Source organism: Loxodonta africana, chromosome 4 (genome assembly GCF_030014295.1).
Source record: "Loxodonta africana isolate mLoxAfr1 chromosome 4, mLoxAfr1.hap2, whole genome shotgun sequence".
In the NCBI taxonomy this organism is placed as follows: Eukaryota; Metazoa; Chordata; class Mammalia; order Proboscidea; family Elephantidae; genus Loxodonta; species Loxodonta africana.
In genome coordinates, this window is record NC_087345.1 from 18,139,876 (window position 1) to 18,167,695 (window position 27,820).

At 48.2% G+C, this 27,820-nt stretch overlaps 1 long non-coding RNA gene across 1 annotated transcript; it reads left to right on the top strand.

Moving 5' to 3' along the window:
- The first annotated feature begins 11,643 nt into the window (after nt 1-11,643).
- On the top strand, nt 11,644-27,143 carry LOC135231346 (uncharacterized). Its single transcript, XR_010321991.1, has 3 exons — nt 11,644-11,862; nt 12,511-12,635; nt 26,918-27,143. It is a non-coding gene; the product is annotated as an uncharacterized LOC135231346 (long non-coding RNA).
- Nucleotides 27,144-27,820: the final 677 nt, after the last annotated feature.

Here is a 27,820-nt window from a genome sequence, read left to right on the forward strand (position 1 = left end):
ATGGTAAACGTAATTAATGTTACCGAATTGTACACTTGAAAATGGTGGAAATGGCCAATGGTTGTTATATATATTTTGCCACAGTAACATTTTTAAAATTTACAAAGAATATTACAAGAGGAAAGAGATACAAATCAAAACCACAATGAGATACTGCCTCACCACCCCCAGCAGGGCTATGATCAAAAAAACATGAAAAACAACAGGTGTTGGCAAGGATGTGGAGAAATTGGAAGCCTCTTTCGTTGCCGGTGGGAATGCAAAATGATGCGGTTGCCGTGGGACACAGTTTGGCAGTTCCTCAAAAAGTTAAACATAGAGCTACTATATGACTCAGCAATCCCAATCCTGGGTCTATACCCAGAATTAAAAGCAGGAATGCAAACAGAAACCTGTACACCAGTGTTTATCACAGCACTCTGCACAACAGCCAAAGGGTGGAAACAACCTAAGTGTCTACAAATAAATGAACGCATAAGCAAAACATGGAATATATATACGATGGAATATTACTCAGCCGTAAAGAGAAACGAAGTCCTGATGTATGCACAACATAGATGAATCTTCAAAACGTTATGCTGGGTGAAATCAGTCACAAAAGGACAAGTAGTGTATGATGCCGCTTATATGAAGTAGGCAAATATAAAGACATCAAAGCTTATTGGTGGTTACCAAGGGTGGGAGAGAGGGGGAAGAAGGAGTCACTGCTTAGCGGACACTGAGTTTCTGTTAATGGTGGTGGAATCATCTGGAAAAGGACAGTGGTGTTGGTTGTACAACACAAGGAGCATAATCAATGTCCCTGAATTGTCCATGGAAAAATTATTGAGTTAGGAAATGTTTTGTTATGTAGGTATTTTATGACATACACACACACAAAGAATTCCATGAGGGCCTGAGATTCTTCTGGTTATTCAAAGGGGGCTTGTTAGAGAGGGCGAGAGATGCCCCTTTACTGGAAGATTGCAAAGGCACCGCCTGTGGCCAGGAATCAAGCTGTCCCTGCCCTTGGATGCTGGCTGAGGGGAATCCTGGCAGTCACCCTGGTGTTGACGATAATTACATCCAGGGAGTCGGCTTCAGCCAGACAGGGACAGGTGTAAGGGGGCAGAGGAGACAGCAGCTCCAGGTTCTTGCTGAGTCACTGCAGGAGGTCCAGGATCTGATTTCGTCATGGGAGAGGGCTTATGTCCTGAAGGGGAGAAGGCAAGAGTGAGGAGGCCATCCAGGAGAACTGGGCCAAAGGGAGCGGGGGACAGAACTGCCCACCCCTAAGCTGGGCCCAGGATAAATTTAATCACCCCTTGCCTCACCACCTGTTAATTGTTGTTAGGTGCTGTCAAGACAGCTCCAACTCATATCAACCCCAAGTACAACAGAACAAAACACTTCCCTGTCCTGCGCCATCTTCACAATCATTGTTATGCTTGAGACCATTGTTGGAGCCACTGTGTCAATCATCTCACTGAGGGTTTTCCTCTTTTTCACTGACCCTCTACTTTACCAAGCACAATGTCCTTCTCCAGGAACTGGTCCCTCCTGATAATACGTCCAAAGTACTTGAGGTGAAGTTTCGCCATCCTCACTTCTAAAGAGCATTCTGGCTGTACTTCTTCCAAGGCAGATTTGTTCTCTTTTTTGGCAGTCCATGGTATATTCGATATTCTTCAACGACACCATAATTCGAAGGCATCAATTCTTCTTCAGTCTTTTGCATGCATGTGAGGCGATTGAAAATACCATGGCTTAGGTCAGGCACACCTTAGCCCTCAAAGTGACATCTTTGCTTTTCAACACTTCAAAAAGGTCTTTTGCAGTAGATTTGAGTTGGAATCGATTCAACAACAATGGTTTTTTTTTTTTTTTTCGGTTTGTGCAATGCAATGCCCCCACGTGTCTGTCAGTTTGTCATACTGTGGGGGCTTGTGTGTTGCTGTGGTGCTGGAAGCTATGCCACCGTTATTCAGATACCAGCAGGGTCACCCATGGAGGACAGGTTTCAGCTGAGCTTCCAGACTAAGACAGACTAGGAAGAAGGACCCGGCAGTCTACTTCTGAAAAGAATCAGCCAGTGAAAACCTGGTGAATAGCAGCAGAACACTGTCTGATATAGTGCTAGAAGATGAGCCCCCCAGATTGGAAGGCACTCAAAAGATGACTGGGGAAGAGCTGCCTCCTCAAAGTAGAGTCGACTTTAATGACGCGGATGGAGTAAAGCATTCGGGACCTTCATTTGCTGATGTGGCGCGACTCAAAATGAGAAGAAACAGCTGCAAACATCCATTAATAATCAGAACCTGGAATGTATGAAGTATGAATCCAGGAAAATTGGAAATCGTCAAAAATGAAATGGAACGCATAAACATCGATATCCTAGGCATTAGTGAGCTGAAATGAACTGCTATTGGCCATTTCTAATCAGATAATCATATAGTCTACTATGCTGGGAATGACAACTCGAAGAGGAATGGTGTTGCATTCATCGTCAAAAAGAATGTTTCAAGATCTATCCTGAAGTACAACGCTGTCGATGATAGGATAAAATCCATACTTCTACAAGGAAGACCAGTTCATATGACTATTATTCAAATTTACGCACCAACCACTAAGGCCAAAGATGAAGAAATAGAAGATTTTTATCAGCTGCTGCAGTCTGAAATTGATCAGACATGCAATCAAGATGCATTAACAATTACTGGTGATTGGAATGCGAACGTTGGAAACAAACAAGAATGATCAGTAGTTGGAAAATATGGCCTTGGTAATAGAAACAATGCTGGAGATCGAATGATAGAATTTTGTAAAACCAACAACTTCTTCATTGCAAATACCTTCTTTCACCAACATAAACGGCAACTATACACATGGACCTCACCAGATGGAACACACGGAAATCAAATTGACTACATCTGTGGAAAGAGACGATGGAAAAGCTCAATGTCATCAGTCAGAAAAAGGCCAGGGGCCGACTGTGGAACAGACCATCAATTGCTCATATGCAAGTTCAAGCTGAAACTGAAGAAAATCAGAGCAAGTCCACGAGAGCCAAAATATGACCTTGAGTTTATCCCACCTGAATTTAGAGACCATCTCAAGAACAGATTTGACTCATTGAACACTAGTGACCGAAGACCAGACGAGTTGTGGAATGACATCAAGGACATCATTCATGAAGAAAGCAAGAGGACATTGAAAAGACAGGAAAGAAAGAAAAGACCAAGATGGATGTCAGAGGAGACTCTGAAACTTTCTCTCAAACATCAAGCAGCTAAAGCAAAAGGAAGAATTGATGAAGTAAAAGAACTGAACAGAAGATCTCAAAGAGTCTCTCGAGAAGACAAAGTAAAGTATTATAATGACATGTGCAAAGAGCTGGAGATGGAAAACCAAAATGGAAGAACACGCTCAGTGTTTCTCAAGCTGAAACAACTGAAGAAAAAATTCAAGCATCAAGTTGCAATAGTGAAGGATTCTATGGGGAAAATATTATGATGCAGGAAGCATCAAAAGAAGATGGAAGGAATACACGGAGTCATTATACCAAAAAGAATTAGTCGATGTTCAACCATGTCAAGAGGAGGCATATGATCAGGAACCGATGGTTGGTTGACCAGGAAACTGTCTTCCAAATTCCTTGATATAGATGAGTGAGCACTTCCAGCACTGCACTCATTTGTTGAAACATCTCAACTGGTATTCTGTCAATTCCTGGGGGCTTGTTTTTCAACATTCCCTGCAGGTTGGACTTCTTCCTTCAGTTCTAGGAGATCTTGATCATATGCTACCTCCTGAAATGGCTGAATGTTGAGCAATTCTTTTTGGTACAGTGACTCTGTGTATTCCTTCCATCTTCTTTTGATGCTTCCTGTAGAATCCTTCAACATTGCAACTTAAGGCTTGAATTTTTCCTTCAGTTCTTTCAGCTTCAGAAATGCTGAGCATGTTCTTCTCTTTTGGTTTTCTAACTCCAGGTCTTCGGACATTTCATTATAATACTGTACTTTGTCTTCTCGAGCTGCCCTTTGAAACATTCTATTCAACTCTTTTACTTCATCATTTCTTCCTTTCACTTTAGCTACTCTAAAGCTTCTTTAAACATGTTTCAAAGTCTCTTCTGACATCCATTTTGGTCTTTTCTTTCTTTCTAATGACCTTTTGCTTTCTTCATGTATGATGTCCTTAATGTCTTCCCACAACCCGCTTGGTCTTCAGTCATTAGTGTGCAATGAGTCAAATCTGTTCTTGAGATGGTTTCTATATGCAGGTGGGATATACTCAAAGTTGTATTTTGGCTCTTGTGAACTTGTTCTAATTTTCTTCAGCTCCAGCTTGAACTTGCATATGAGCAATTGATGGTCTGATCCACGGTCAGCCCCTGGCCTTTTTCTGACTGATGATATTGAGTTTTCAATTCTCTCTTTCCATAGATGTAGTTGATTTGACTCCTGTGTATTCCCCACCACCTACCACTTCCTTACAACCTTCCACCCCTCCTCCAACTCTGGCCTCAGTGCCCACAAACTCCTCCCACCCTCTCAGCCTTCCTCTTTCAAATCCCTAAAACTATCGGACAGCTCAGGGCTCTAAGCCAAAGAAGGGTGGCCCAAGGTCTCCAGAGTCAGACAGACATGGTCCACATCCTGCCCACCATTTCCCAGCTGGGTAGCCTTGGGCAAGTGACTGGACCACTCTGAACTTCAGTTTTCTTGTTTATAAAATCGAGAGAACGCCATCTTACTACAAAGGGTCATGCTAAGGCTTCAAAGAATGGTGCCTGCAAAAGGCCACATATTGTAGGATTCCACTGATAAGGAATGTCCAGAATAGGCAGCTAACAAGAGTAGACTTCCCTAGTATGTTGGAAGGAGCTCTGGTGGCATAGTGGTCAAGAGCTTAGCTGCTAACCAAAAGGCTGGCAGTTCAAATCCACCAGCAGCTCCTTGGAAACCTTATGGTGCAGTTCTACTCTGTCCTATAGGGTTGCTATGAGTCAGAACTGACTCAACGGCACCTAACAACAACAACAAATACATTGGAGGCAGGAGCTCACTTACCTCCTTTGTCTTCCCCTTGTGCCTGGGGTGGTGTAAGCTGGGTTTGACTGAGCATGTACCTTGATGGAAGTCCTGATCCAGCTTCACCTTGGGTTGTATGAGTGACGTTGTACAAATTCTGGATCTGGGCCTCATTCCCCTGAGTCCTCTTTGTCTTCCAGAGGAACATAGTGGTGTTGCATACAGCCCTAGTATCTAGGGGCAGGAAGGGACCTTAAGTGGCACTGAGTTTACTACCAAGCCCAATGCTAGAGGATACCTACCATGTTCAGGCTCTGCTTGCATAGCCTGAAGTGACGAGGAGCTCATGGTCTCCTCTATCAACCCATTCTACCCATTTGCTTGACAGCAATGACTGCATCTAACATGTGCCACACATAGTGGCAGGTGCCAAAAGCTCAAAAATAAATAGGGCAGGGTGACATGGAGGTGAGTTCACTCTTCAGGTTCAAATCCTGACTGTGTCCACCTCTCACAAGCTCTGTGTGGCCCCTGGGCCAGTGGCTTAACCTAATTCATCCTCAGCTTCTTCATCTGTAGATAACAGTAATAACACTCACCTTGCAAGGCCAGGATAACACACCATGGAAGCTAAAAACCTGGCACATGTGAGCATTTGTCTCCTGCCAGGCTCATTCATTTTTAGGGGATGGTTGCTATCATCATCCCTATTTCTTCAGATGAATTTTTCAGAGGCACAGAGAGGTTAAGGAACTTGCCTGAGGTCACCCAACAAGAGTGATGGGTACAGCCAGGACAAACACCTCTCACAAGGGGGATGGCTCCAGGTGGCCCATTCCCTTCTCACCACAGTGTGGGCGTGAATGCTCTTTGCCTCTGAAGCAGACAGGCCCTTTGAGTCTCCTTTTCTTAGAGGGAAAGAGGGGCTCAGGGCTTTCCATTGTTATTTCTAGCTCTTCCGCTGCCATGTTGTCTCACATTCAGAGAACAGAGCCAGGGCGTGTAACCTTAGCAGGTTTGCTAAGGATCATGGCAATGAGAAGCTGACTGAAATCTGAGCCCCTTGACCTTCAACCCCCTGTAGTGACTTGGTTCCCCTGGGAATGACTCAGCAAGAGCTGCCCTTCCCCTGGCCCGTCCCCTCCCAGTGGCATCAACAGTAGGTGACAGGGTAGCGCTCCCAGCAGCCAGACAAGAGCCACACCATTCCCAATTCTGCTGCCCACGTCAACCCAACTCGGGACCAGCCTCAAGGCCATATGCTTTGTGGCAGTGACCCCCTTCTGGCCCTCAATGAATTCACCAGGGAGGCTGGGATAGGTCAGTGTGGTGTTACCAGCAAAGCTTGAGTCCTCAAACTGTGGGTTGCAAATCTGAGCTTTGCTCGTGATGTTGGGTGAGTTCTTTACCTCACTGTGTCTATTTCTCTATGTTGTTGTAGGTAGGTGCCGTCAAGTCAGTTCCAATTCATAGGGACCTATGTACAACAGAACGAAACACTGCCGAGTCCTGTGCCATCCTCACAATTATTGCTATGCTTGAGCCCATCGTCGTAGCCACTGTGTCAATCCATCTCTCTGAGGGTCTTCCTCTTTTTGCTGACGCTCTGCTTTAGCAGGCATGATGTCCTTCTCCAGGGCCTGGTCCCTCCTGATAACATGTCCCAAGTATGTGAGACACAGTCTCGCCATCCTTACTTCTAAGGAGCATTCTGGTTGTACTTCCTCCAAGATAGATTTGTTTGTTCTGGCAGTCCATAGTATAATCAATATTTTTCGCCAATACCACCATAATTCAAAGACATCAGTTCTTCTTTGGTTTTCCTTATTCATTGTCCAGCTTTTGCTTGCATATGAGGTGACTGAAAACACCATGGCTTGGGTCAGGGGCAACTTAGTCCACCAAGTGACATTTTTGCTTCTCAACACTTTAAAGAGGTCTCTGGCAGCAGATTTGCCCAACACAATGTGTCGTTTGATTTCTTGACTGCTTCTTTTTCTTCTGTGGGCGTTGGTTGTGGATCCCAGTAAAATGAAATCCTTGACAACTTCAATCTTTGTTTATCATGATGTTGCTTTTTGATCCAATTGTGAGGATTTTTGTTTTCATTATGTTGAGGTGTAATCCATACTGAAGGCTGTAGTCTTTAATCTTCCTCAATAAGAAAATAACCCAAGTCACTGGACTATATGAAGAAGAAGGTGACATCAGATTGGAGGAAGACTCATTAACAAACTTTGATATGCAGATGACACAACCTTGCTTACTGAAAGTGAAGAGGACTTGAAGCACTTACTAAAGAAGATCAAAGAGCTATAAAATGGGCATGATAGTAGTAGCCATCTGTCTTGGTTTCTTAGTGTTGCTGTAACAGCAATAACACAAGTAGGTGGCTTTAAAGAACAGAAATTTATTTTCTCATAGTTTAGAGGCTACAAGCCCAAATTCAGGGCACCGTCTCTGGGGGAGGGCTCTTTCTGTCTGCTGTGGGGGCAAATCCTTGTCTCAATTTCGGTAACCTGGGTTTGTTGATGTTCTTCACGGGTCATCTATCTTTCCACTACTTAAACATGTTTCTCTCTGAAAGTAATCTGCTCTTTTATGTCTCAGAAGTCATTAGGTTTAAGACACACCCTATACTGATATGGCCTCGTTAACATAACAAAGAAAACCTTATTCCCAAATGGGATTATGTCCACAGGAATAAAAACCAAAACCCAAAGCCATTGCTGTCAAGGCAATTCTGACTCAGTGACCCCACAGGACAGAGTAGAGCTGCCCCATAGGGTTTCCAAGGAGTGACTGGCGGATTCGAACTGCCAAACTTTTTGGTTAACAGCTTGAGCTCTTAACCACTGCACCACCAGGGCTCCAAGGTATAGGGAAGAGGATTCCAATACATATTTTGAGGGGACACATTTCAATCCATAAACCGTCTCATAAGGTTGTTGTGATAATTTATTATGAATTAACACCTATAAAGCACTTAGCACAGTGCCCAGCACAAAAAAGGGGTACAATGAGCGTGAGTTATTCTTATTATTCAAAATCCATCTATCCAGCTATTTACATAAGAAATATTTACTAAGTATTGAGTTAGTTATCTATTGCTTCATAGGAAATCCTGGTGGCACAGTGTTAAGAGCTATAGCTGCTAACCAAAAAGGTCAGCAGTTCAAACCCACCAGGCGCTCCTTAGAAACATTATGGGGCAGGTCCTATAGGGTCACTATGAGTGGGAATCGACTCGATGGCAACGGGTTTGGTTCTTTGGTATTGCTTCATAAATAATTATTGTACAGCTTAGTGGCTTAAAGCAATAAACACTGATTATCTCACTTTCTGTGGACCAAGAGTTTGGGAGCGGCTCAGCTGGCTGGTTCTGGCCTGGGTCTCTCATGAAGCTGTAGTCAGGATGTTGTTCAGGCCTACAGCCATCTGAAAGCTGAATTGGGGCTGGAGAATCCACTTCCAACACGGCTCGCTCATGTGGCTGTAAGCTCATGCTGGCCAATGGCAAGAGGCCTTAGCTCCTCAAAGTGTGGACGCCTCCACAGGGCTGCTTGAGTGTCCTCACAACATGGCTGCTCGCTGGCTTCTAGAGTAGTAATCCAAGAGAGCAAGAGGGAAGCCACAATGTCTTTTATGGCTTAGCCTTGAAAGTCATTTACACAACATCCTATTGGTAACACAGGTCCCCCGGGAAGGGACTACACAAAGGTGTGAATCCCAGGGGGTGAGGGTCTCTTGAAAGCTGGTAAACCGTGCTATGATTTAGGGATGAAACAGTGAGCAAAATCAGTTTCTGCTCTCACAGTCGGGAGTGACTCTGTGTGTGTGTGTACAAGTGTGTGGGCACGAGAAAGAGAGAGTGCAGTGTGTGCAAACAACAGACAACAAAATCAAAGAAACACCTTGAGATACATTCTGTGGAGAAAAGAGTGGGTGTCATGATGTTGTGTAACAGGTGGACTCCACCTAATTAGGGTGGTCAGGGAAGTTCTCTTTAAGAAGTAGGCTTCGTAATTGAGACCTGAGGATGAAACAAGCTGGCCACGGGACGAGCAGGGAGGGAGGGAGGGTGTTCCAGGCCGAGGGAACAGCACACGTACGGACACATTCTGACAGGTGCTGGTTTGGTGGTTAGAGTGCGGCCTGGCCCCACCACTCCATCACTTCCCTCTCTGACCTCAGTTTCTTCATCTATATAGGGGATAATAAGAGTTCCTACTTCCTAGGGCATTGGGAGGAATCCCTGGGTGTCAAAAATGGTTAAGTGCTCGACTATTAGCCAAAAGATTGGTGGTTCAAACCCACCCAGAGGCGCCTCAGAAGACAAGCCTGGCGATCTGCTTCTGAAAGGTCACAGCCTTGAAAACTCTGTGGAGCAATTCTACTCTGCACACATAGGGTCACCATGAGTGGGAACTGACTTCACGGCAACTGACAAAGACAACGGGGAGGGTGGGGTGTGGGAGGATGAAGGGAGCGACTGTGAGTGAAGCCCTCAGGACAGGGCCTTGGCCCTGGGTGAGCGCTCTGGAATGTGAGTGTCCTTGCCATCACTCTGCACAGCCACGCGAGGATGACAAGGACCTGGCTCCAGTTGTAACTGTGATGGCTGACATCTATGGAGGCACTATTCTAAGCACTTCATAAAGATTATCCCACTTAACATGCTGTAATCATTCAGTAACGGAGACTGACTCCCGAGCCAAACATTAGCACATCATGTGGACAGGGTGCTGCTGGAGCACAGCTGGCAGGGGTGGGGGCTGGGAAGGGGGTGATCTCTCTGAACCTATGGAGGACGGGGTCCTGGGAAGGCTTTCCAGAGAAGGGACATGTGAACTGAGTCCAGAAAGAAGAGGCAGGAGGACAAGGGAAGGAGGAGAGAGCATTCTGGACAAAAGATCTGTGAACACAAAGCATGGTGGGCTGTGAGGGAGGCAAAGGTCTGTCAGGGGACGGCAGACAGCTCCCTGTCATTTCTGAGAGCTGAGATTCTGGGTCTCCGTGGACACCGGCAGCAGAGGAGGGAAAGAGGTCGGCTCAAGGGCGGGGGGGGGGTGGCCTTGACTGCAACAATTGAGTGTGCTTTCCTGTCGGATGGGAGTGACAGGGAGGGATGGATTTGTGTTGTAGGTGCCCCTCTGGCCACTGAGAGGAGAGGGGTAGGGGAGCAAGATGGTGAGGCCTGGCCCAGGGCAGTTGGCATGGGGATGGATGGAGGGAGGGAGCCCCAGAGGGGAAGGGGTTGCTTAGGAGGCAAAGGAGGAGGGGACAGGGCCTTCTGCCCCTTCCAGACCCTTCTGCCTCTTCCAGACCCTGGCCAAGTCTACCCTCCTTTCTAGGTGTCCCTTTCCCATCCCCAGTAGCTAGCCCTTAATCCAGCTCCCACCAGCCACACCCTCCTCCCATCCCTGGGCTATGGGCCCTCCAGGGTCAGGTTCAGAACAGCATAGCCTCATACTCTGATCTCCCCTGGCCTCCCACAAATGGACATGGAGCCCACGTGTCTGCATGGAACAGAGGCAGAGAAGCAGACCATCTGGGGTCCTGGCTTGGCCTCTGGCTTGTGGTAGGACCCTGGGCTCGCCTTCTCCCTTCTGGGTCTCAGTGTCCCACCATCCCTCAAAGGCCCCCATGAAGGGTTCATTTGTCCTGGCCTCCCAGGGACTGGCCAGGCTCTCTGCTCAGGCTTAAAGCATGTCCCAACTCCCTGCCAACCCCACCTAGACCTGCCCCTGACAGGGTGGGTGTCAGTCCCCTCTCTGGACCTCAGTTTCCTCAACTGGAAATGAGAGCGGTCATTCTGACCACATCCAGTTCAACCTTGCCAATTTGCTACAAGGATCAAGCTGGGTGGAGGACGAAGACATTCTGTTATTATCTCTCCCTGTGACTCTGTGGACATCCCTGGGTGATGCATTGGTTAAACACTCAACTGCTAACTACAAGGTTGATAGTTCGAGTCCACCCAGAGGTGTCTCAGAAGAAAGGCCTGGCAATCTACTTCTGAAAAATTAGCCATTCAAAACCCTATGGGGCAGGGTTCTTCTACTCAGTTCTACTCTGACACCATGAGGTCGTCTTGAGTTGTAGCCAACTCCACGGTACCTGGTGCCTCTGTAGGTCCGCCAAGGCTACACGGGGAAGTAGCATATCTCCTCGGAGCCACTAGATGGTGCCAGGAGGTCGCTTGTCTCCCTGAGGCTGTCCCCGGGAGGAATGCCTCCCCTGGGATTAAGCAGGACCACAGCCACCAGGCTCCTCCCCGGGCAGGGAGGGCCCCTGCAGACCAGCCAGCTGGCAGGGGGAGGTGCACAGGGGTTAGGGATGGTTTTGGAAGTCAGGCAAACTTGAATCTGGGGGTTCAACCAAGACCCTACTCTAGCAAGTATGTCTCTATGATGCCTTGAAATGTCAGATCCTGGGCACATATGAGACGGGATAGTGAGTCTCTCTCATGGGGCGTCATGGAGACTGGGATCAGGCATATAAAATGTCCTTCCTGACTCCTGGCACAGAGCAAACCCCCGTGAGCACTCTGTTACTAGTCATTATCATTGCTTTGCACCTCAGAGCGTCTCCCCTGGGAGGAACTTGGGCAAGGCGCCCAGAGACCTGGGTCTGCATCTGGCCACCCTGGGTGACTTTGGGCACGTCACTTCCTGTCTTTGGTCCCCAGCTTCCTCTGCTGAAACACAAGAAGGTCAGCCTCAACCACCCTTGAGAGGCTGAGAGCCGCGGGAAAATAAAGACTTGGGAGTCAGACGATTGCATGTAAACCCTGTCCACTTCTCTTCCCAGCTATGTGACCTCCCTGGGCCTCCACCATAATTACGTAAGTATTTGTGTGATTATTTGTTCTAAGTCTTCTCCTTGGCTCTATTGTAAGCTCCATGAGGGCCGGGATCATGTCTGCATGAGCTCAATACTCAGCTCAGTGTCTGGCACAAACCAAGTCCTCCTTAACTGAGAGTGATTACCAGTCCCCGGGTGTTGCAAACAGTTCATGTGCTCAGCTGCTAACTGAAAGGTTGGAGGTTTGAGTCCGTCCAGAGGTGCCCCAGAAGAGAGTCCTGGTCATCTGCTTCCTAAAACTCAGCCACCGAGGACCCCATGGGGCCCAGTTGTCCGACACACGTGGGGCCGCCATGTGTTGGAATCCACTCGACAGCAAGTGGCATTATCCTTATTACTCCTATTACCACACATGGTCACTCAACAGCGGTGCCAGGCGCTGTGTCCAGGGCTTTCCCTGCGTTATAGCTGTCATCATTTGTAGTTACAAGTGAGGAAACTGAGGGCCTGAGAGCTTGGGTCCATGCCCAAGGTCAAGTAACTAGGAAGTGGTAAAACCCACGAAGTGGTAGAAGATGGAATTTGAAACGGAGCTACATGACAGACTTGTGTTGGTGGACAAATGAAATAATGTTTGAAAAACACCTGGCATACAGTTGGAGCTGACTAAGTGCTCTTTCCTTTCCAGCCCTACCCCTCTTTCTTCTTCCAGCTATAACAGAATGGCAGAATGGCAGAATGGGAAGGGATTTCCAGAATCTTCCAGCCCAACCCATTTTACAGATGCGGAGCCTGAGGCCAGAGCTCAGAGAAGTGAGTGGGGGATGGGTGGCTGGGGTGGTGGGGGGCGGGGGGCGGGGTCTGATTAGTCTGTTCTGGCCTCCAGCACTGGGCAGTCATGGCTAAACCATCTAGTCCAAATCCATTTTCCACATGAGGAAACTGAGGCCTGGCGTTACCCAAGAGGTTTGCAGTTGCCTCCCAAGCTGACAGGGTATGTGTGGGTCCGGCCCCAGTAAGCTCTCTTCTTTGAAAGGCCCTCCTGTCCCCTCCTGAGCACACCTCCCCGTGTTTATCCCCAGCAGACAGGGGCCAGTGGGGTCTGGGAAAGCCACGTCAGGAGCCCCGGCCAGCTGTGGCAAGGAATGCAAAAATGGCTCCTTGGTGGCCTTCAGCCTGGGAAAAGCTCTGAGGTCTTCCTGTCCCCTCCTGCTCCACCCCTCCCGGGTGGCCTGTCCAGTCCCAACAGCTGCTGAGAAATTCCCGAGGGGCCTCATCCAGCAGAGCTTGGAGGAAAGTGGGGCCCGGAGAGGAGAGGCTCAATCTCTGATCCCAAGACAGTTAGCAGCATTACCATGGACTATTCTGGAACTGAGCCTGGGTCCTGGGCTTGTCTGAGAGGCCAGGAAGGGCTGGCGGGCAGGTCATGGGCATCACCATGACACCCAAGGACACAGGCACAGCTCTTTACATAGAGAGCTTATACCCATTGGCCTTCTCAATCCTCAGAAAGCCCTGTGAAGGCAAGGCTGTGATTGCCCCATTTTACAGATGAAGAAACTGAGGCTCAGAGAGGGGAAAGGGCTTGCCCAAGGCTACAATCCTGTAATGGCAGGGCTGGGACTTCACTAACTCCATGAGCTCTTGTGGGATGACTCTGGGCCAGACTCTGACGTGTCTAGTCTCAGCCTTGCTGTAGGACCTTGAGCAAATCCCTTCTTCTCTGAGCCTCTGCTTTCTTGTCTGCAACACAACCAAACCCATTGCTGTTGATTTGATTCTGACTCGTAGCGACCCTGTAGGACAGAGTAGAACTGCCCCATAGGGTTTCCAGGCTGTAATCTTCACAGAAAGACTGCCACATCTTTCTTCCGAGGAACAGCTGGCGGATTCAAACCGCAGTGTAGCACTTAACCTCTTTGCGAACAGGGCTCCTTTCTCACCTGCAAAATAGGCAATAATAACATGTCTACCTCATGGGGGTGCCGTGAGCAATAAATGAGTGGCCTCAGCACTGTACCTGGCACACAATTAAAAAAATATATGAAGAACAATTGCCAACAAGTTGACTCCAACTCATGGCCACCCCATGTGTGTTTGAGTAGAACTGTGCTCCATAGGGTTTTCAGTGGCTGATTTTTTGGTAGTAGATCACCAGGCTTTTCTTCCGAGGCACCTCTGGGTGGACTCGACCTTCCAGCCTTTCAGTTAGAGGCTGAGCATCAACCATTTGCACCACTGGGAGACTCCTGTTGTTGTTGTTATTAGGTGCCGTCAAGTCTATTTCAACTCATCTTGACCCCATGTGATGATGTAGAACTGCCCCATATGGTTTTCTAGGCTGTAATCTTTACTAGAGCAGATCACCAGGCCTTTCTCCCACAGAGTTGCTGAGTAAGTTTGAACCATCAACCTTTCGGTTAGCAGCCAAGCGCTTAACTGTTGCACCACCAGGGCTCCTTATAACACTGTGTTAGTGCTTCTTCTCCTCCTTACTGCAAGACAGCTATTCAATGATCACGGCAAATAATACTGAGCCTGCACTGTGCACCAGGAGCCAGACCAAGGGATGGCCCTGCCCTCGTGAGGGTGCCATTCTGCTTTGGGAGAAGACAGTTAATACATAAAACAGTGTGTTAGTGGTAAGTGCTGGGGGGATAGGGTGTGCTGGGTGGGGACAGGGGTTGTGATTTAAATAGGTAGTCATGCAGGAGCTGAGGGAGGGGCAACGTGGTTCCCTGGGGTCAGTGAGTGAGGTGGGGGCTGCCTGGCCTGTTTAAGTAACACCAGAGATGCCGTGGGGCCCGAGTGGGGTGAGCCATGGGCAAAGTGGAAAGAGAAGGATCTAGAGAGGGAGGGGGTCAGAGCCTGTAGGGCCCTGATGGCAAGTGGTGGTCATTGTGGAGACTTCAGCTTTCACCTGAATGAAGTGGGAACCCTTGCAAGGTGTCCTCATTGTCAACTAAACCCTAAATGGACTGAAATAGGCTCTTAGACTCTGGGGCACCATCTGAGGAGTGGGATGACCACCACCCAACCACCCTCCCCTCTCGCTCACTTCCCCAGGGTCTCACCCCACTTATCTGGCCCCCTCCGTAGGATGCTACTGGAAACCTGAGAATCAGAAAGTCATAGGTTGTCTATACTGAAAGGGACCCTGGAGATGATTTGGCTCAAATTACCAAGGAGGAAACTGAAGCTGGAGGGTGAAGGGGGTTTTCCAAGGCCACTCAGTGCATTGGTGGCTGTGCCAGCAATAAAACTCAAGGCTCCTCCCTCCCAGGGTAGGTCTCTTCCTGCTGAAGAGTCCTTGGTGAATGGGACATTTTGTTCTTCTGGCCAGCCCCAATAAGTCCCCAGGCACACACTCTGCGTTTGCTTCTGCCAAAAGCCTCTTGAGCTGAGGGTCCCTTCTCTGCTAAGGTGCTGATACCATGTCTGGGAGAGCTGGACTACCTAAAGCTCTGGGTGGTCGGGGACAGGGTTCCCCCAAGACGACTTTCCCACCTGCACTCGGTATTAAGCAGTGTGTGAATGTGACGGTCGGGGCCCCTGTACCTGTCCTCTTCCCAGTCATCTTGCTCTATAGGACTTCTATTCCAAGCATAGATATTGGAATACAATAAGCAACAGCTCAATGGCCTCCCTCCCAAGGTCGCCCTGTTGGAGAAAGAAGTTCTTGACCTCTTTTTCTCTCCCATCCTTAATGTCCATACCACTTCCAACTTCTCAGCTTCAGTTCAAGTGGAAGCAACATCTACTCCCTGGTCCTTCATCCATCCATCTCCCTGTTTTCCTGCTTTTTGGTCAATGCATTTATTTTTCCCCAATTATTCCACTCATGTATCCATCCATGTATCCATCCATGTATCCATCCATGTATCCATCCATGTATCCATCCATCCATCCATCCATCCATCCACTAATCTGACCATCCACCAATCTCTCTGTCTGCTTGCTATTGGTCCACCCTCTCATTCATTCATCCATCCAATCATCCATCCTTCTATCCATCCTTTGCTCCCTCATTCACCTGTTGGTCTACACTAAAATTTTTCTCTCTCACTTTTCTCCATTTATCTATGTATTCATCCATCCACCTGTCCTGTCGTCAAATTCTCTCGCCTGTTCAGCCACCTTCTTCTCATCCATCCATCCATACACCCATCCGTCCATTCATCCACTGCACGTCCCACTGGTCTGCCAACCACTTGTTGGCCTCTCTATTGGTCCAGCTATCCAGTCATGCAACATTCATAGGGATACATCCTGTGGGCTCGGCATTGTGATGATAACCTCCGTAATAACAGCTACCACTTACTGAGCAGTAGTTTTATGCCAGGCATGCTATCTACTTTGTTTCATTTAATCCTCATAACAACCTGGCTGAGTAAGCATTACCGTTCTTGTTTGACAAATGAGGGGGACATGCCAGACAACTTCAAACAATTGTCAAACTGATTAATTCTATTGCAGCTTTACAAGGGCAGATAATACCACCATTTTGCAAATGTAACAACTGGGGCCATTTGGTTTGCCTACAGCCATAGCCGTAGAAAAGTGTGCATCAGGATTGTATCCTTTCACAGTTATTCAATCTGTATGCTGAGCAAATAGTCCGAGAAGTTGGACTATATGAAGAAGAACGCAGCATCAGAATTGGAGGAAGACTCATTAACACCCTGCAATATGCAGATGACACAACCTTCCTTGCTGAAAGTGAAGAGTACTTGAAGCACTTACTGATGAAAATAAAAGGCCACAGTTTTCAGTGTAGATTACACCTCAACATAAAGAAAACACACATTCTCACAACTGGACCAATAACCAACATTTTGATAAACAGAGAAAAGATTGAAGTTGTCAAGAATTTCATTTTACTTGGATCCACAATCAATGTCCATGGGAACAGAAGTCAAGGAATCAAAAGATGCATTGCATTGGACAAATCTGCTGCAAAAGGTCTCTTTGAAGCGTTGAAAAGCAAAGATATCATTTTAAGGAGTAAGGTGTACCTGACCCGAGTCATGGTGTTTTCAGTCGCCTCATATACATCTGAAAGCTGGACAATGAATAAGGAAGACCAAAGAAGAATTGACGCCTTTGAATTATTGTGTTGCTGAAGAATATTGAATATACCATGGACTGCCAGAAGAACGAACAAATCTGTCTTGGAAGAAGTACAGCCAGAATGCTCCTTAAAAGTGAGGATGGCGAGACTACGTCTCACGTACTTTGAACATGTTATCAGGAAGGACTAGTCCCTGGAGAAGGACATCATGCTTGGTAAAGTATAGGGTCAACGAAAAAGAGGAAAGCCCTCAATCAAATGGATTGACACAGTGGCAGCAACAATGGGCTCACGCACAGCAAAAATGGTGAGTATGGCACAGGACTGGGCAGTGTTTCCTGCTGTTGTACATAGGGTCACTATTTGTCAGAACTGACTTGATGGCACCTAGTGACAACAACAACACGGCCATAGCAGTAATAAATGTCAGTCAAGTTCTGACTCCGAGTTCAGAGTTCCTCCCTACAGCCACAGATGCCTGAACTCTGGCCTGGGCATCAAGAGACCTGATTTCCAGCCCTGGCTTCCACCATTTAGGTGTGAGACTGAGTAAGTCAACTCAGGCTTGGAGACCGGGTTTTCTTGCCTGTAAAAAGGGGGTAACGTACCAGGATTTCTCCTGCTCTTCTGCATTTCCTCTGCCTGCTTCTCACGAGGAGCTGTAAGAGTCCAGGAGAGGAGCTAGACTTCGGGAGCTCTGAGTTCCTGACCCAGGAGTGAACCCACTCATGACCTTATGTCACTCACTCAACAAATACCTTTCACTGAGTGTGTGCACAGCAGGGCACACCATGAGAACTCCATTCCTTACCTTGGCTTGTGTTTCTGGGTAATTCACAGCCAGAGAGAGGGTGACACTCTGAGAAGAGGGGAGACAGGTGCCACCAGCTTGCCATGGGACCTTGGACATTTTCCTCAGTTTCCTCATCTGCCCACCTCAGAGGATGGAATGAAGTAGTAATGTATGTGACTACACTCAACATGTCCTCTCCTCACCCTTCCTAGTTGTCTTGGTTATCTAGTGCTGCTATAATAGAAATACCACAAGTGGATGGCTTTAACAAACAGGAGTTTATTCTGTCACAGTTTAGTAGGCCAGAAGTCCAAATTCAGGGCACCAGCTCCAGGAGAAGGCTTTCTCTTCTCTATTGGCTCAGAAAAGGTCTTTATCATCAATCTTCCCCCGGTCAAGGAGCTTCTCCATGCAGGAACCCTGGGTCCAAAGGACACACTCTGCTCGTAGCTCTGCTTTCTTGGTGGTATGAGGTTCCTATGTCTCTCTGCTCATGTCTGCCTTTTATATCTCAAAAGAGATTGACTTAAGATACAATCTAATCTTGTAGATTGAGTCCTGCCTCATTAACATCACAGAGGTAGGATTTACAACACATAGGAAAATCATACCAGATGAAAAATTGGTGGACAATCACACAGTACTATAAATCATGGTCTAGCCTAGTTGATATATTTTTGGGGGACACAATTCAATCCATGACACTAGTATATAAATAACAGTGTTGGGCTTGAGTAGAGGTCCCCAAATGGGTGGATGAACTTCAGGAGGCAGGAACCCCATGAAAGTGTGTGCAATGTTTGTGCGCACACATGTGCCATCTTCTACCAAGAAGGCCTGTATCTTTCATTAGATTCTCCCAAGGTCTATGACCTTGTTAATATTAATAATAATCATAATTTATTGAGTGTTTACTCTGAGCCAGGACGGTGCTATGCAGTTAATACACCTTATCTCATTAAATCCTCAGTAGACGACAGACACACAGTTCCAGTGCATCAATTCTTCTTCCATCCTCCTTTTTCATTGTTGAACTTTCACAAGCATGTGAGACCATGGCTTAGATCAGGCACACATCTTTGCTTCTTAGGACTTCAAAGAGGTCTTTTGCAGCAGATTTGTCCAAAGCAATACATCACTTGATTTCTTGACTGCTGATTCCACGGACGTTGATTGTTGATGCAAGTAGAATGAAATCATTGGCAAAGAATATTGAATATACCCTGGACTGCCAGAAGAACTAGTAAATCAGTCTCAGAAGAAGTACAGCCAGAATTCCCCTTAGAAGCAAGGCTGGCAAGACTTTGACTCACTTACTCTGAGCACATCATCAAGAAAGACAAATCACTAGAAAAAGACGTCATGGCTGGTAAAGTAGGGGTCAACAAAAACGAGGGAAACCCTCAGTGAGATGGATTGACAGAACAGCTGCCACAATAGACCCAACTATAACAATCATCGTGGAGATGGCACAGGGCCAGGCAAGGTTCTGTTCTGTTATACATAATGAGATTGCCATGAGCCGGGGCCAGCTCAACAGACAGCAACTAACAACAGAGACGACAGATGAAATAGTGATGGCGCTCAGGGACTCTGCAGCCTGATTTGTCTGGGGTCAAATCCTGGCTCTGCTGCTTCCCAGCTGTGTGGCCTTGGACAAGTTACCTAACCACTTTGTGCCTCAGTTTCTTCACGTCTCAATCAGGATGACACTCATATCTGCTTCATGGGTTGCTTGGAGGGTTAAATACAGATACAGGGCTTCGAACTATGCCTGTTACCGGAGCAAGTGCTCGGTAAATGTTATCTGTTAAAGTCGGTGAGGAAATGGAGGTTCAGAGAGGTCAAGGAACTTGCCTGAGGTCAACCAGCCAGAAAGGAACCCAAATTGTGCTCCAGGTAGTCTGCCATTGGAGCTTCTGCATTGAACAGATATGCTGTATTTGTGCTCTCAGAAGGACCTTGACCTCACCTCACCCCCACCCCACAGTTCTGACATATAGGTTTCTGGATTTTATGCTTGAATAAGCCAGATGAGGGGGAAGGGGGAGGCTGGCATGGTGGTCTGATGCTTGAAGCTTCTAACGTGATCCCCAGTCTGGGGGGCGCTGATCCAGCAGGCTAACAGCATCCAGAGGAGCTTCAAGAAAGAGCAAGTGAGCGAGCTCACGTGTGCACATTTCTGCCGCCGCCCACTCCCCAGCCACCCACAGGTGCAACTCCCAGGACTCCCTGCTCAGCCTCCTTGGGGTGCACCCCCGCCGGCTCTGCTCCCTTCTGGTGCCATGTGACACTGGCAGGTGGCGTGGGAGGAGGGAGGAGATGTACTCCTGGCTGACTGACAGCTTTCCTCCCTCCTTGGGGGAGGCAGCAGCCCTGGACCTGAGATTGCTTTTAACAGACTAGGAAACTGAGATGTGCTTTGCTGGCTTAAGTGACCTGGGCAAGCGCCTTCACTTCCCTGGGCCTCACCTTGCTCATCCATAAAATGGGGACAACTACTCCTAGCCCATTGGGTTGCTGTGAAAGCAATAGGAGAGGAGCGTGTATGTAGAGTACCCAGCCCCAGCCAATTCCCAATACCGTCACTTCCTCCTATCCCTCTTCCCTAACAAGGGACTCCGGGTCCTGGACAGGAAGTGGTATCCTTTGGCATCTTGTCAACAGGGACAGAAGTTTAGCTCTAGCCATGGCTAGAGGCCCAGCGTGGGCTGGGGTGGCCTGGGCAGTAAAGAAGCTCAGGTTCTTAACTTCAAGAAAACCACTCACTTCCTGAATACAGCCTAACACTTCGAAGGCCATAGTAGCAGGGGTGGGAGTCTAGGGACTACGGTTTCAAGGGACATTTAGGTCAACTGGCATAACAAAATGTATTAAGAAAGCATTCTGCATCCCACCTTGGTGTGTGGTGTCTGGAGTCTTAAACGCTAGCAAACGGCCATCTAAGATGTGTCAGTTGGTCTCAGCCCACCTGGAGCAAAGGAGAATGAAGAACACCAAAGACACAAGGAAAACATGAGCCCAAAAGACAGAAAGGGCCACATAAACCAGAGACTCTATCAGCCTAAGACCAGAAGAACTAGATGGTGCCTGGCTATAACCGATGACTGCCCTGACAGGGAACACAGCAAAGAATCCCTGACGGAGCAGGAGAACAGTGGGATGCAGACCTCAAATTCTTGTAAAAAGACCAGACTTAATGGTCTGACTGAGATTAGAAGGACCCTGGAAGTCATGGTCCCGGACCTTCTGTTAGCCCAAGTCTGGAACCATTCCTGAAGCCAAATCTTCAGACAGGGATTGGACTGGACTATGGGATAGAAAATGATACTGGTGAGGAGTGAGATTCTTGGATCAAGGAGACACATGAGACTATGTGAGCAGCTCCTGGAGGGGAAGATGAGAAGGCAGAGGGGGACAGAACCGGGCTGAATGAACACGGGAATACAGGGTGGAGAGGAGGGTTGCTGTCTCGATAGTGGGAGAGCAACTAGGAGTACATAGCAAGGTGTATATAAGGTTTTGTATGAGAGACTGACTTGATTTGTAAACTTCACTTAAAGCACAATGAAAAAAAAAGGAAAAGAAAACCACTCAGGACAACTTGGTCTATGGTCTCAGCCAGCTGGGAGATGGAGCTCCCCTGCCTGCCCCAGGTCTTAGTATCCTCTTTTTTCAACTGGGTTCCCAAGAACTCCACCTGCTTTAACATCCTGGGTGCGTATCTTAAGGCCCAGAGGGCCAGGGGCTGAATGGTCCAAACTGGGGGTAAAGGTGGGGAGAGACCTCTCCCCGCTTCTGCACACCTGTTCACTTGCTCATTTGTTCAACGAATACCTCTTGAGCACCTGCTGTGTGCCAGGTTCTAGGTGCTGGGGATATAGTGGTGAAGAAGATCACAGTCTGGTTGGTGTCAGCTGCTGTCGAGCCAGCTCCAGCACATGGTGCCCTTATGTATATAACAACGAAACTTTGCCTGGCCCTGTGCCGTCCTCACGATTAGGTACACTGGGGTCCGCTGTTGCAGCCATTGCGTCAGTCCATCTCACTGAGGGTTTCCCTCGTTCTCACTGACCTTCTACTTTACCACACACGATGTCCTTTCCGAAAACCACTACCTTATGGAGCTGATAGTCTGGGCACAGGGAGTCAGACTCCAGATATCAGGTAAGGATGAGTCCTAGGAAAAAAAATAAAGCAGAGGAAGAAAAACAACGTGGAGTGTTGGGGGTGTCCATTAGGCAGAGGACTCAGAGAAAGCCTCTCCCAAAGGGCATATTTGAACAAGACCCTGAGAGAGTGTAGGTGGGAGCCATGCCGGTATCTGGGGTGAGAGCATTCCAGCAAGGTCAAAGCCCTAAGGCTGTAACCTCCTTAGCATGTTTGAGAAGCAGCAAGAAGGTGCTAAAGTGCAGTGAGCAGGGGAGGAGATGAGGTCAGAGAAGGAAAGGTGAGGGTCAGGGACGTAGAATCCTGTGACAGTTTCTGGGCTTTGGGGACCAGGAGATGGACCCCACCCCTCCAGCTTTGCCCCACTGGCCTGGGCAGAAGGAGTAGTCTTTGGGATCCCTCCCCTGAGTCCTCTTCTCCCTAGGGAGCGAGTAACTTGCACTTAGCAGATGGACAAGAACACCTTAAAATTCTTAGCTCAGTGTAAGAGCCCTAAAGCAGTAAGAGATCATCTGGTCCGGCCCCCTTTGTTCACACAAGCCCACATTGCAGATGAAGAAATTGAGGCTTGGAGAGGACAATCGGCCTCCCCCAGGATGCTCAGCCACACAGTGAGCCTGGATCCCGAGGCTTATTCTTCCCACTTTGGCATACTACGGTTCTTTCTCAAGGTGATGTCTGTGAGAGTTAGTCACCGTAAAGACAGCTGAAAAGGATGGGTTGGGATGATTTTAGCTGCCTGTAAGTCAAATAAAAGGTTGTGTTGTTGCAAAAATCCTCTTCTTGTGTATGCTATGAGCATCCATCAATTTCAGAAATTATCCAGCCTTGCTAAATAGAAATGACGGGTGGCTTTCGGAATTCGAGATGAGCAGAGTTTTTTGTGTGGCTAGTAGTGGTTCACTCAGGTTGGAAGCTTTTCCTTCCCTGAGTGCGCTATCCCAAATTCCCAGGAGGCAAGGACTGTTTCTTTTTCATGGACGCAGCCCTGGCTGAAGAGGGGCACACACCATCCACATTTACCCAAGAAGAGGATTTTCCCGAGTGGACACGCAGAAACTTACAATTGTGCGATTCTCCGTATTCATTCTGTGGATGTCATTGTTGTGTGCTCTGAAGTCGGTTCCGACACAAAGCCACCCTATAGGACAGAGCAGAACTGCCCCATAGGGTTTCCTAGGCCATAACCTTTATGGGAGGAGATCGCCAGGTCCTTTCTCTCGCAGAGCTACGGGTGGGTTCAAGCTGCTGACCTGTTGGTTAGCAGCTGAGTACTTAAGCATTTCGCCACCAGGGCTCCTTACAATAGGTGGTATATGTACAATAAATGTTTGTTGCATGCACGAATGAGTGAACTTGGGCCAAAAAAGGCAGATCTCTGGGTTACATGTAGCCAGGAACCACCAGTCTGAGATCCTTTTATTAGACTAGAGAGGAGAAGTCGTCTTCTTAGGGAGGATCACAAAGTGAGGAAACAGCCAAAAAAGTTGACAAAGTAACCTCCAAATTTGGGTCCCTGTACTGTGCAAATAAGTCCCTAGATGGTATAAATGGTTTTCACTCAACTGCTCACCAGAAGGTTGGTAGTCCGAATCCACCCAGAAGTGCCACGAAAGAAAGGCCTGGAGATCTACTTCCATGAGTTCACAGCCACTGAAACCCCAAGCCCTATAGGGCCCAGTTCGGCTCTGACACACATGAGGTCGCCATGAGTTGGAATCGACTCAACAGCAACAGGTTTGGTTTTTGGTTTACTCTGTGAATAAGGCCAACACCCCCTTCCAGAAGCTAAGATCAAAGCACATCAAGCTAGATGGGACCTGTGTGAGTGGGTCTTCACTAGGTCATGCTGCATAACAAACAGCCCTCAAAAAATATTTGTTGAATGAATGAATGAATCAGGCACCAAGTAGGTTGTCCAAATATGGACTGAATAAAGGAGAAGGTATGACTTCCAAACTTGTGGCAGGGGATGTGGCCAGGAGCTCAGAGGCTCTGGGAGAAGTTTGGCTGTTTGCTGAGTGAGGCGGGAGCCTCTGGAAGGCCTGGCTCAGGGGAGTGGTGTGACTGGCCTTGAGCTTTTCAGGTACGTACTGCAAACAGCTTCCTGGGTGAAGGGCTGAGGGCAGGGAGGCTAGGGTGGAAGCAGGGAGACCAAAGAAGGAGGCCCTTGCCACTGTCTGCAAAGGATGCTGATGGCCAAGATGTCCCAGCCTTGAGCCCACTTCACAGGGACACAGCCCAGGACCGGGGCCTTCCAGGCCCAGGGGCACAATCCTGTTGCTGTTCCACCTGCGGGGAACGGAGCTGGAGCAGCAGGCAGCCAGGCTGTGGCTCGAGGGGCTGGACCCAGGAGGAAGCACGGCGCTGCCAGCTTCCAGAAGACGTGATTGGTAGAGGAACATATATCCCTTTTTTTCTCCCAGGCGGTGCTAAGGTTTGAGCACTCTCATTGGCTGGAATCCTGCCCTTGGCTGCTGGCTGGGCTGTGAATGCCTCCCAGGTGCTGACCACTCAGGAAAATTGCTCAGGGCACCAGAGCTACTAATCCAAATTCCAGCCACCCTGCGGGGGGCACCAGCTGCCTTTCCCACTTAACTGCCCGCCCCCGCCCCCGCCACCATTCCTCTCCATCAATCTCCCTGAGCCCTTCCTTCCTTGAAAAAGTAATGAGGTCCTTGGAGGGTGGATATTCTCTTCCTCATTTTATTCTTACCCTTATCTCCTTCTGACCTCAGTTAACCATCTCTTTCCTGGGGAGCCCTCCTGAGTGTCCCCAGTTAGAACAATTGCCCCATTGTGTTCTCTGATAGCCTTACTAGAGCCCAGTGTTCCTTTCCCTATGGGACTATTCGATTTGGTGTCCATCTGTCGCACTCAATTTTAAGCTCCATGAGAGCTGTCTTTATTTTGGGGGTGTGCTGGGGGCTCACTGTTGCCTTCCTTAAGTCCTGGGCACAACCCACCACCACCAGTCACCATCAACTCCATTTCAACTCCTGGCCCTGCCATGTGTGTCAGGGTAGAACTCTGCTCCACGGCTTTCGATGTTTTGGAAGTAGATAGCCAGACCTTTCTTCTGAGTGCCTCTGGGTGGACTCAGACCTCCAACCTTTCAGTTAGCAGCTGAGTGCACTAACTGTTTGCACCACCTAGGGACCCTGGGCACAATGTAACTCAGGAAATATGAGTTTCTTTCTTTGAGGGTGTTTTCAAGTCTTGACTCCCCTGGGAACCGGGGCCTGATGGTCAGGATGGAATGAACTGTCTTGGGATGGGGGATGGGAGAGCCAAGGACCCCATTCCTGAACGTTCTAAGTTGCCCAGCCCCTCGCCAGAATGGGCCGTGAGGCTGCAGATGTGACTGGTTGCTCTTCTTCCATCCATGGCAGACCTTCACAGTGCGCATGTCCTTTATGAGACACTCAGAGTTTCAAAGTGTTCCAAAGCAGAGACACCAAAGAGGACCCAGCAGGTCTGCGGTAGGTTCCCAGCAGGATGGAACCCCACGTCTTCCCCACCCCAGCCCAGCCTTCTTAAAAAAAAAAAAAAGCCTTCTTAGAGTGACATTATTTTGGGTTTCTTGTTCTGACCTCACCTCAGGCTCAGGGTCTCATCTACGGTTTGTACTCACCTGCTAATCTAAAAAAGGAGCCTTGGGGGTGCATGGATAAGTGCTTGGCTGCTAACTGGAAGGTCGGCAGTTTGAACCCACCAGTGGCTCTGCAGGAGAGAAGACCTGGTGATTCGTTCCTGTAATGACTACAGCCTAGGAAACCCTAGGGGGCAGTTCTGCTCTGTCATATAGGGTCTCAGTAAATAGAAATTGACTCCGTGGTATACAACAACAACAACGTAACCTAAAGGTTGGTGGTTTGAAACCACCCCAGGGTGCTGCAGAAGAAAGGCCTGGCAATTTGCTACAGTTAAGATTGTTGGCATTGTTGTTAATTACCATTGAGTCAGTTCCAACTCATGGTGACTCCATGTGTGCAGAGTAGGACTGCTCTGTAGGGCTTCCAAGGCTGTGACCTTTCAGAAGCCAAGAAAACCCTTCTGAATAACTCTACTCTGTAACACATGGGGATGCCACGAGCTAGAATGGACTTGATGGCAACTAGCAACAACAACAAATATAAAGGCCTTGGCCATAAGCTGAAGCTAATGATGGAAGAAAAGGAAACTTCTAGCCAATGACCTGCAGGCTTCTGTGAGCTGGGCCCACTGGATTGGTTGTAGCGAAGGAAGAAGGGGAATTGGCAAAGAGACTTTTTGGAGAATCAAGGCCTGGAGGAATATCAGAAATGGTCTGGTTCAAGCCCCTTGCTTTACAAATTGGGAAACTAAGGCCTAAGGAGAGAGAATGGCATGCCCAAAGTCACACAGTTGAGCGGGAGGGTGAGACTCAAACCCATGTCTCCTGACTCCTAGTTAAGGGCTGTTTAGTACATCTAGTGCATCAGGAGTGGGGACAATGTGGTTCAGTGGTAGAATTCTCACCTTCTACGTGGGAGACCCAGGTTCAATTCCCACATACAGCCTCATGCACAGCCACCACCCATCTGTCAGTGGAGGTTTGCATATTGCTATGATACTGAACAGGTTTCAGCAGAGCTTCCAGACTAAAACAGACTAGGAAGAAAGGCCTGGATATCTACTTCCGAAAATCAGCCAGTGAAAATCCTATGGGTCGAAAGGGCCTGATCTGCAACTGAGCATGGGGATGGCACGGGACCAGGCAGTGTTTTGTTCTGTGTGTGTGGGTCACCATGAGTCACTGTGAGTGAAGTAGTTTCTGCCAAAGACTTAGAATTGCCTAGAGACAACCTCTATCTCTAGTTTTAGAACCCAAACCACATCCTCGAGAGGGTCACCATGGTAGCAGCCTCTAAAAGGGTTTCCAATGATCCCTGCCTCCTGGTATTCACACTGTTATGTAGTCCCTGCCCATGCTGAATAACAAATAGGTTATTACAGAATTGTATGGCTTCTGAGGCTAGGGCATAAAAGATATTGTGGCTTCCACTGTGCTCTCTCTTGGATTGCTCACTGTGGGAGCAGCCAGCTGCCATGTTGTGAGGACACTCAAGCAGTCCACCATGAGGCCCATGCGGTAACGAACTGAGGCCTCCAGCCAACAGCCACATGAGTGGAAACAGATCCCCCAGCCCCAGTCAAGCCTTCAGACGACTTTACAGCCCAGGACAACATTTAAGCACAGCCACCTGAGAGACCCAGAATCAGAACTACCAGCTAAGCTGCTCCAGACTCCTGTCCTACAGAAATGGTGTGAAATAAATATTTTTTTGTTGTTTTAAACCACAAAGTTTGGGGATAATTTCCTACACACATTAACATAGTCACCTACATTTTCCAGCCAAATTTGGCTGCCAATGGCCTTTGGCTACTTCGAAAAATCAGATCAATCCCCAAAGAGTAAATATTTGCCTTCAGCGTGGCTTTGGGAAACGATGTCATCAAACAGGGATGGACATGGGGAGTTTGGAGTTTATAATGAGACCCTGGGGAGGAAAGGCTGTGTAAGCCGAAGGGGATGGACGTAGTCGGTGGGAGTAGGAGGAAGTGGAAAGGGTCCAGATTTGAGGGTGAAGGCCTGGGGTGGAGTTGTACCTCTGTTGCTTGCTAGTCACGTGACCCTCGACAAGTGACTCAGTCTCCCTCAGTCTCAGGTTCATCGTCTAACAGACTTAGCTGTCAGCACGTTGTGAAGTTGACAGTCTTTTACCCAAGAGCAGCCAGAAGGATCTTTTTAGATTGCAAATCCAGTCATGTCATTCCCCTGCTTAAAACCTTCCAGTGGCCTCGCATTGCTTGTCTAAAGTGTGGAGCACCAGCTGGCCTGCACCGCCTCCTGCAGGGACCGGCCTCCCAGCTCTGCAGAGCCTCCTCATGCACTCTGGTTCTCACTCTCTGAACTTTAACCCACGCTGCCCTTCTGTTGGT